We start from the raw sequence: 10,655 nt of genomic DNA on the forward strand, positions 1-10,655 counted from the left end.
AGCAGAACTAGACACAGAAGCAGGGATTGGGGACTGGGAAGACCCTGGCCTCAAATGTTTCTGGTCCCTAATGGTGAAGGGTTATATCTGGGCAGATTGGGGGTGGGTATAGTCTATATGGTCTAGCTTGATCCTTTCTCCTCCTAAACTTGGTTCCACATGAGGGTCAGGGAGTGCACAGGCTCCCAGAGGAGGTTGGAACAGGGAGTTCCATGAAATTGAGGTGAAGAAAGAGGAACAGTTCTGAGAGATTTTCAGTTCTTGGGAGAAGTGAAGAAGCAGGTGGGGCCCCATCCTTCGAACTTTACAAACAGACTTGCTTCCCAGAGCCTGCCTTGTCCAGGGTGTCCCTGGACCCTGGCAGCAGCCTGGTTGGAAGGACAGGGATTGATATCATTTTATGGATGAGGAGATTGAAGTGCAGAGAAGGTCAGAGGGTGAGGGGTTCACACAGTGACCTTAGGGGGGAAATGCGAGTGGAACCTCTCTCCCAGCTGTGCATCAGATAGTCCTGCTGGAAGCCCCACTCTTTTTTAGCATTTAACCACTGCCTGTGTACTTTGCGAAGGAGCCCAGATGCCAGAAATTACATTTTAGCAATTTTAGCCAATCCAGTCCACTAGGTATAACCCCTGGTGCCTTCAGTCAGGGACCCCACTGACTCAGCATTCCTGATGGGCCCTATGAAAGTGGTCCTTCCCTGTCTCCTCATCTCAATAGTGACTGGTGGTATTCTTTCCCCCAAATCATCAGTAGATTCTGACCCTGGAGCCCCTGCACGCACTGTTGCTCATGAAGCAGGAGAAATTTTCCAAGTCCATGTTCTTTCTGTTCTTCTGCTTTTATTTCTTCTACAACTTCACCCTGACTCTCATCTCTTACTACAGTCCCTGGGGGGAGGTACATGGGTCCTTGGGGGTGAACAGAGAAGTCAGACATGGAGGACCTGGGCAAATTGGAAACTGAGTCTGAGAGAGTCTTAGAGATTTGTGTGTCCTTTAATTGTCACCTTCTAAGTTTCTAGGGAACTAAATATGTCTTCAGAACTTAGTAGGGCTAAGCTCTAGGACCCCAGGGGAACTCATGTTGGGGGAGAGTTGGGGAATCAGGAGCCCCAGACCCTGTCCAGGCTTTCCATCTGAATCTAGACTGCATTGGGTGTTTCTGATGTGAGGGCCTCAGTAGGTGGGAAGCAAGTGTGTTTACTTGGCCAAATTTGCCCATTGCTCTGGGCCTTGCTTTCCCACCCAACACCAGAGCACAGCCTGGCTTTATAGACTGTGTTAAGAGGCCCTGCTGAGTGTCTGGTGATGGATGGGTTCTGGGAAGAATCAATGCCATGGGGCATGTGGAAGAGTTGTATAGATTGGCTTGTACTCTTCACTGTGGAGTGCTGGTTCCCACCAAGGGTGGGGAAGGCAGAGGCAGGGGCCTTCCATCCCCTCTATTGCTCTCTACAGAGATGGGGTTCCAGGCAGGTCTCTGGTTCAGCTTGAGGGTCTGACATGTGTTTGAGTCATGGTCCCTGGAACTGGTGCTGCCCACCCTCTTTCCCCTTCCCCCTTCTCCTCCCTGACAGACCCTCCCACAACCCTTGGTCCTGACACACAAGACAGGGTAGTTGAAGCTGTTAGGGAGAATGTTCATGCTCATCTGGGCCACATGCATCTCTGTGAAAGAGGTGAGTGACCTTGTAAGCTGTTGGGGAGAACATTCGTACTCATCTGGGCCACATACATCTTGGAGAAAGATGTGAGTGGCCTTCTAAACCTTTCCAGACTGCTCTGTGAGGCAGGCAGTGTGAGAACAGGCCTGCTGCCATCCCTCCCTGCTCTTCCATTACTGATGGACTTGTGGGAGGAATTTCCCTCCCAATCCTTAGATTCCTGAGTTAAAACATGGAAATAAGTGAATAAGGCAGTTCTAGCCTACCCACTTCATTCCCTTAGTCCACCTGTCCAACTTTCCAATCTTTATCTCTTTCTAGACACTCAGTGAGCATCTGCCTCTCCATGTCCGCACCCATGCATCCATAACCCACCTGCTCTCATCCACCCAGCCACTCACTCATGCATCCAAGTACCCATGCTACCTTACCACCATCCTCCAATCCTCCATCCAACCATCCTTCCATCTGTTTATCCTTCAATCCATCTATCCATACATCAATCCATCCAAACAGTGAATCAACAGGTATATCATCATCACCCTCTCCATATGAGGACTTGAGGAGTAAGAATGGAGTTTTCCCCCTTTGGGATCACAGTTTGTTAGGAGATAGATTGTGGGCCCAAAGAACCAGATTTTAAGGTAGACTTGGAAAAGTGCCCTAAGTTGGGCTCTGACTGGTGCTCAGAGGAAGGGACTTTCATCTAGGGGCAGGGGGAAGGAGGGAAGCTTGAAGACAATGATAGCACTTAAGCTGGTAGAGTAGGGTGGGACACAAGGACATCAGGGACAAGATCAGTACAGGATAGGTGTGGAGAACAGTATGAACAAAAGCTCAGAGACTGGAAAGTTAGGCCATATTGGAGAATGGTAGCTGTCATGATTGTGTGGCTTTTCAGGTCCTGGGGTAAAAATGGGGCCAGAAGTTGGAAAGGTAAGAAGATCTGAAGGAGCATCTCCCCTTTCTGTGGGGTTGCTTACAACCTCCAGACACAGGACTTCTTCCATGTCTCTCTCCTGGGCTCTGATGATCCTTCACACACTTCCTTTCATGAAGTCTCAATCCTGGGGGTGAACTCCCTGAAGTGAGACTCTCCAGTGAGCAGCATGCAAAGGACAGTTTTCTTTCCTTTTGTCCCTAGGGTGTCATGATCTAGCCCCTCAGGACTGCATACCATTCTGTCAGAAACCTAGTATCACTTTGTCTTGTAAATAGGTCTTGCCTCTTGGTCACACCTCCAAGCAGGGCTCAAGTCTTCAGCTGGGGTCGCTATGTCCCTCTGGAGTAGCCACTCCACCATCTCACCACATCCAGGCATTCTACCATAGTTACATGCCAGGGGTCTCCTCTTTGTGTCTAGTAATAAGGGCACATAGATGAGTAACACAACTGTGGAGGGGATTAGATACCCTTAGGACAGCACCTATCATCTGGTGAGAATGATGGTTGACTGTACATACTCTGTCACAGAGCCTCAGGTGGCAGGCAGCATAGAGAAAGCATGAAAAGGCATAGCAGTTCTGTTGCCTTTTTCACAATGTGATATTCCAGGGCAGCCCCTCCTAGTTGCATGGGACCTCAAAGTTGCCACCTGGGACCTTAGCATTTAGGACTGGAAGGCACCTGAGAGATCACTGAGTCTCAAGTATAGATCCCCTGAAGCTCCCAGAGCAAGGAAGTTGGTCATCTGTAGTCACATGGCTCTTCAATCACATTTCAGTAGAAGTACCAGTCCACTTGTCATTTTACTCTCAGATAATGCAGACTTGGTATCCACAGGGCACCAGTCAGACAGCCCAGCTCAGCAGCCTCTCTGAAAGAAGTCATGTGCAGCTGACATGAAAGGCTCATGTGACCTCTGTCACTAAATAAACAGAGGCTGATTCGACTTTATTGCAATGGTAATGGGATAGAATCTGCAATTTGGAATGAAGAATGCTGGGTTTCACAGACTGAAATCTATTCTGAGGGTTTAAGAGGCTGGATCTATGGGACCTTGATTCTGGGCCTGATGCTTTCAAATTTCTAGGTGTTTTATTAAGGCAGTATGCACCTGCCTTCCAGAGACCTGAACCCAGTTCTTCAACCCTGTGGGCAAATGGTGGTACCCAGATACTGCAGTAAATGGATGGACCAGGTGCAATACTGCCCCATGTGCAATTTGCATACACATCTGTCATCTGTGATGAAGCATGATGATTCCAGAGAAAAATGTATTTATACAACTACTGGTTTCAGTGCATTGTCTTGTTCTGCTTTTTCATTGTTTTGGTAGCATAGAGTAAGGCGGAGGCATTCTTCCTCATTTCATTCTCAAATGCAGTTGATCAATCAGACATTTCTTCTCCATTGTGCTAGAAAAACACAATTGCTGTGTCCTAATTTTGGTTAGACATTTTATAATTGTGGAAACTGTCAGATGTTATAAGCAAGAGAGTGTTTTTAATCTGATGTTGGCAAAGTATAGGCACTGTTCATGAGTGCACTTTGATCTCATATGTGTACATATTGTAGTTCAAAAACAAAATTGTGTTAAAGTACACATAAAATAAAAGCACCTTGATCATTTGTAACTGCTCAGCTCAAAGTTGTGAAGTATATTTATCTGGTTGTGCAACCAATGTTGCAAAACTGAAACTCTGTACTTAGTAAACAATAATTCTTCTTTTCCCCCAACACCCTGGCCACCACCATCCTATTTTCCATCTCTGTGAATTTGATTACTCTGGGTAGTTTGAAAAATTGGAATCATATAGGATTTGTTCTTTTGTGACTGACTTTACTTCACTTAACATATATCATGCCTATTTCTTTTATAAAAAAAGAAAAGAGGAGGTTTTGAGGGACTTTTATCTTTTATTATGATTGGTTTTTAAGTATAAATGCTGGCAGCATTTCTCACTGTGTTTAAAAATGTAATTGTACACTGCATCATTGGTGTACCCAGTGGTTCCCATATCTATGTGTGAATCATAAATCATGTGATGTTTTAGACTATATACCCTGCTAGACTACATGACAAAATCTCCTGGAGTCCTTGAAACATGAATAAATTACACACACACTCACACACATTTATGTATGTATGTATGTAGGTATTTATTTATTTATTTATTTATTTTTGGAACTCAGGGGCACTCAACCACTGAGCCACATCTCCAGCTTTTTTGTATATTTTATTTAGAGACAGGGTTTCACTGAGTGACTTAGGGCCTCGCTAAGTAGGTGAAGCTGGCTTTCAACTTATGATCTTCCTGTCTCAACCTCCCGAACTGCTGGGATTACAGCTGTGCCTTGCCCGGCTGTATTTTTTTTTTTTCATTGTAAACAAATGGGATACATGTTGTTTATCTGTTTGTACATGGAGCCAAGGCATACCATTTGTGTAATCATAAATTTCCATAGGGTAATGTTGTTTGATTCATTCTGTTATTTTTTCCCTTCCCGCCCACCCCTCCAACCCCTCTTTTCCCTCTATACAGTCCTTCCTTCCTCCATTCTTACCACCCTACTTAACCCTAAACCTAAACCTAACCCTAACCCTAAGGCTAACCCCTCCCACCCCCCATTATATGTCCTCATCCACTTATCAGTGAGATCATTTGTACTTTAGTTTTTTGAGATTGACTTAAATACTATTTATAATGCAACAGCTATAGACATTTTAAAGTTGCAGCTGCCTTCACAGTTTCTCTATCACTGATTTAAATCTACCATATATATCAACAAAACACTGAGTCAGTCTCTGATTTGGAGTGTTTACCACTCTTCATGCTATAAAGCTCCATCATGGCTGACTTCCTGCTACTGATATTATGTTGCCAAATACAGAATCAAGAATAGATGTGCAATTACACATCCCTATGTAGTGTTTCCACCATAGAGCTACAATAGAGGTAAAAAAAACCTCAAAAGCATAGATGTTTGTAAAATGTGGTAAAATAATCAGGGAGTGATCAGTTTGTATGTTTATCTTTAGTTTTTACTATAATTTAATGATAAGGCTATATCATTTTGCAATGAAGTTGATTTTTTTCTCCTCTGCTTTATTGAGATAAGGTTCACAAATAAAATTGAAATTTAAGGGTGTACAGTGTGAGGATTGCATAGTGTGGGGATGTCACCAGGAAAGGTAAACCTCAACTTGGGCTATGAAGGTTCTTGATGTCATTGCAGAAAGTAATTTAAGGATTGGTCAAAGTGAAGCACAGATGGAATTTACTGAGACAAAAAAGAAGTATACATTCTGAAAGACAGGGTGAGTGTGGGTGTTAAAGGGAAGCACACTGACCTCCTCTTAGGCATATTTATACATGTAAAATCTATAGTGCAGAGACTTGGTCTAAGAGGGCATTTGTAGTTCTTTGTGTCAGCAACTTGACATGTTAACCATGACCTTGACCTGTCAAGGGTCATTTTCTTTTGTTTTGGGAGGGAAATTACTGCTTTATGAACTTGAACTGAACTACATTGGGGTAACATTGAGGGTTTGATCAAGTGTATGCAATGTGAATCAAGCAACCAGATTCCAAAAATATGTCACAAGAATATCTACTTATGGAAGAAAGACATTATCAGGCTTGCTTTTCCTTTAGGTCCAGGTCAGGAAAGAAATTATTTACAGACTGGGGATAAAGCCTAATGATTTATTTAATTGTTTTGTGGCCAAAGTTTGTAAAAGTGACCTTTAAATCTGGATTTTTATTCATGTGAAAGTGGACTTTAGATTTGGACTTTATCATGGTGACTCTTGGTTTGTCCCACATGTTCCCTTTCTACCTAACCTTATGTTTTCCACCTCAAAGTGATGACGAATTTCAAGTTAGTTAACACATCCATTACCTTGTGTAGTTACTCCGCGCGCGCGCGCGTGCGTGTGTGTGTGTGTGTGTGTGTGTGGTGTCATGTGTTAAAAACATTTTAAAATCTCCTCTTGGCACATTTTAAAGATACAAATTGGTACTACTAACTACAATCTGAAGTTGTATATTAGATCCTTAGAAATTAATCATCTTATAACTGAAAGATTAATTTAGTTCTTAAAACTGACTGTGTTTAACAAACAGCTCAAAAAATTCATGAAAATTCAACATTCAGCCCTCGGGAGCTGGTATGAGCTGGCTCCAGCATGCCACTGCCTCCAGGAAGGCTGAGGACTCCAGGAACGAGGCCCTATGGGGAGAGGTCAAGGGTGAACCAGGGACTGAGTTCAGGAGGTGGAGGAGGAGAGAACAGGGGAAGATGCAGGATAGGAAGGACCTGGAGGAGTCAGGAGGCAGAGCTGAGCCTGGAACATCAGGAGGGTTCTGCTGGGGAAAGGGAGAATGGCATGAGTGCAGGCTGGCTTAGGGCAGAGGGCTGGGAAGGAAGGGAAGCAGCAAGGAGATCAGCCGACTGTGAATATGTGCTCACACCTTACACATGAATCATGTTTCTTTACAAGTCATTTTGCATAGTGTCCTGAAGTTCTTGTTTATATATAACATGTTCTTACTTGTATTTGGAGTAGGTAATTGATTCATAAATAATAACAGCATTTGTAAAGCATATTATGTAGACGTCAAAATGACAAAGCACGCGGCAGCCCCAGCAAACATGACATCAGTTCCTGATGAATGGGGCACCTGCTGTGCTTAATGCTTTCCAAGCAGCAATTTTTATTTCTCTCAACAACATCATGGAGTGGGAATCACATCCCCATCCTCTTACCCTCAAGTAACTGAGGCTTGGAAACTCAGCCCATCACTCTTAAAGCATCCACAGTGAGGCATCTGCCTCCCACTTCCACATCCTTCCTCTCTGTTGGCCCTCAGAACCCAAGATTGTCTTGGTAAGCATTTTCAGCTCCATTTTACAGATGAGGAACCTAGAGTTCACAGAAATGTGATTGATGATCCTCATTAAATAGGAGCAAAGTGAGGCATTGAAGTGACTTCCTTTTGCCCTCTACATCTCATTACACTCAGTGTGCTTCAGATACTCTGTGAGAACCTCTGGTCTGCAGGGGAACAGGAATGGGGAGCCTTCTCTTAAAATCTGTTTACAACAGAGAGAACAGCAGAATTCAATTTTCTTTTTAAGCACTGCACAGAGAGATATGGTCCCCCCCCCCACAGGATGGTTTCTCTCTGTCTCTCTGTCGCTCTGTCTCTCTGTCTCTCTCTCTCTAGTGATCACTGGTACTTGAAATAAGATAGCCATTTCCATCAGCCTGCTCCATTTTCTGGATGAAAATCTTGCTTCTTTATTCACCTAGGCATTCAATTACATGTTAGTTGGACCATACACTTACCCAGCCAGGAGCCACTCCTATTGGGTGTAAGAGAGAAAAGAAGAGCAAGTCTTGCTTTTGGGGAGTCATTTCAAACCTGTAATTATTTCAAACCTGTCATTCTTGAACCCATCATTCCTCTTTTAATACCAGTAGGTGATTTAATCTCCTACTCAGTAATGAAAATAGAAAGTAGTAGATGGAAACACCTTCAACTTTTGACACTAAACCTACAAATTTATCTGTATTCATACTCACAGCATTGAAACATCCTGTCAGGGGATGCCCTCTACTTCCTTTAGATTTCTTATGCTAGTTACTGATGGTGAAATTTATTTCTCCACTTAATAGATCTATTTTCTAAAGTGAACTTTCATGGCATTTAGGGCCTAACATAGCCTGTATCACATTAAATATTATAAAATCTTTTTATGATATTTTGCTAATGTAACTCTAATATTCTTCTTTCTAAATTTTACTTTGTATTGATTATATGCTAAATAAAGCAATCTTCTATAGACTCTCTGTTTTTGAGGGGTTGACATTACTAATTGAATCCCAGTTTCTTCTCTCAGGCAAGAGAGGAAATGCCAGTCCTGGTTTGCAGTTTGATGGGATATAAAATTCTGGTCTGCACCATTCACTTTGTGTTTATGTGAATGCAGCCCTGCTCCCCTGCAGTTGTATATTGTGTGACCCAGGAAGTCTTATGTGGCATCCTTGAGTGAAATACTATAGAGAGCCTCCAAGTCATTGATTCAATGTATTAAGAAACTACTATCTGCCCAGCACTGGACTCTGTGTGTCTGTCTTGGGGTGGGGGTTATAAAGAAGGTCTCTATGGGTGGATTATATGTCTCTGAAAGGCAATATACATGGAAATGCAGAGATATTAAAAGGTTTTGGGAGTCCCTAAAGCAGTCACTTCCCTTCAGTTTCTTCATGGGGTAGCAAATGCAGGCCTTGCAGACGTGTCCTGGTCCTGTTGCCCTGGTGTGCCCATGGCTTGTAGGCTCCTCTCCCAGCACCATAGCCTTGATCATCTCGGTCTTCAGTTTCCCCACTTCCCCTTCCCACTTGCTCTTCCTAGTGCAACAGTAACTGTATGTGGTTCAACATTCTTGTCCCACTGGTTTCTCTGTGGTCTCCAGGGACATCTTCTGTGTTCTCAGCATCAATCTGCTCCTCTGAGGAAGCCCTTTGGGATCATTTCACATTCATCAGAGAGGTCTCATGTATCCAACAAGATTTACTGACTTTTATGGGTTAAGCATTGTATTCAAAAGTTATGGATACTTCAAGGAAAGACACTCTCCCTGTTCCCTTAGAGTTTTTGCAGTTTAAGTAGAGACAGACATTTAACTGTCCCTTACCCCAATTTCATAAATTAATATTTTGCAGGTATGGTATGTGCTTATCTGATATAAAATTGGTACATTTGAATAACAGAGGGGTCTAAACTAGGTTGCATCACACTGAGAACAAATGTCATCTGGGTCAAGGGATGTGATGGTGGAACAGACTTTCAAGGAGTGAAAACACATGGGCAAGGACCCCAAGGTATTAGGGAACTTGGTGCATCTGAGGTCTGGAGAACCAAGCCTGTGTGGCCCAATGGCTGGAGCAAGGGGCCAAGTGACATGAGATGATGCTGGAGGGGTGACCATGGCCAGAGTGTAGGGCTTATCCCATCAAGGTGAGGCTTTCAGATCAAGAGTCAGGAAAAGCCACCAAAATGTCTCACATGGGGAATTATTCGGGAACTTCTCCCTATTTAATCCTATGGGGTTGCAGACTTAGAAGGGTGTTTTATTATTATTTTTCTCCTGCTGTCCTTCAAGATAGAGTAACAGTCTGAAGAGTGTAGAATGCAGTGAGTTTCACTCAGTAGAGATGGTGAGAAGACCCAGGAAGTGACTGAGAAAGAAGGAAAAAAGAAGGCAGAGAGATTGGTGAAAAGTGGAGATGTTTAGGTAGAGGAGGATATTTGAGCAAATTCATTATACATCTGACCTTTATTAGGCACGTAATAGATTGAAGACCTTGAAAAAGATGCTGTTAATGTCCTTGAGATGGCATAGAAGGAAGGAAGGGCAAAGAGGCAACTAAGTCAGAGAAAAAGAAGGCTTCATACATGAAAAGATAGTTGATTTGCATTTTGAAGGAGACACAAGGGCTGGGGTGGGTGTGTTAGGGGGATATACAAGAAAGTAGGAGAAATTTTTAGGGGGAAGAATCAATTTTGGTGAAGGTGTTCAGGAATAAAACAATATGAAGGGCATTAGAACACAGAGAATGGGAAAGGAGATGAGTCTAAAGAATATGTGGGGGAGCAAGTCAACAAGGATCTTTTGGATCCTAGGTTTGAACTAAGAGCTAGGCACTGAGTTAAGTGCTCACATGTATTAACTTGCTTCATCCTCACGATAGCCCAAAGGCAAAATCATTATTATTGTGATCACCACCATTTTATACATGAGAAAATGGAAACGGCAGATTGTTAGAAATAAATATAAAACTGAAAATGACTAAAACTCCACAGCCATGTGTTGTAGATTAAGAAAAAAAATCACATCTAATTAGAAACGCTGAAGACTATAACAATTGAGTCAGGAAATAGTAGACTCAATAGAAATAATAAATCCCAACTTACATCTGGAAAAACTGACCTTGAGGATTTGGACTCAAGATAAAATACAACAGAACATCAGAGAA

This window comes from Sciurus carolinensis, chromosome 3 (genome assembly GCF_902686445.1).
Source record: "Sciurus carolinensis chromosome 3, mSciCar1.2, whole genome shotgun sequence".
NCBI lineage: Eukaryota > Metazoa > Chordata > Mammalia > Rodentia > Sciuridae > Sciurus > Sciurus carolinensis.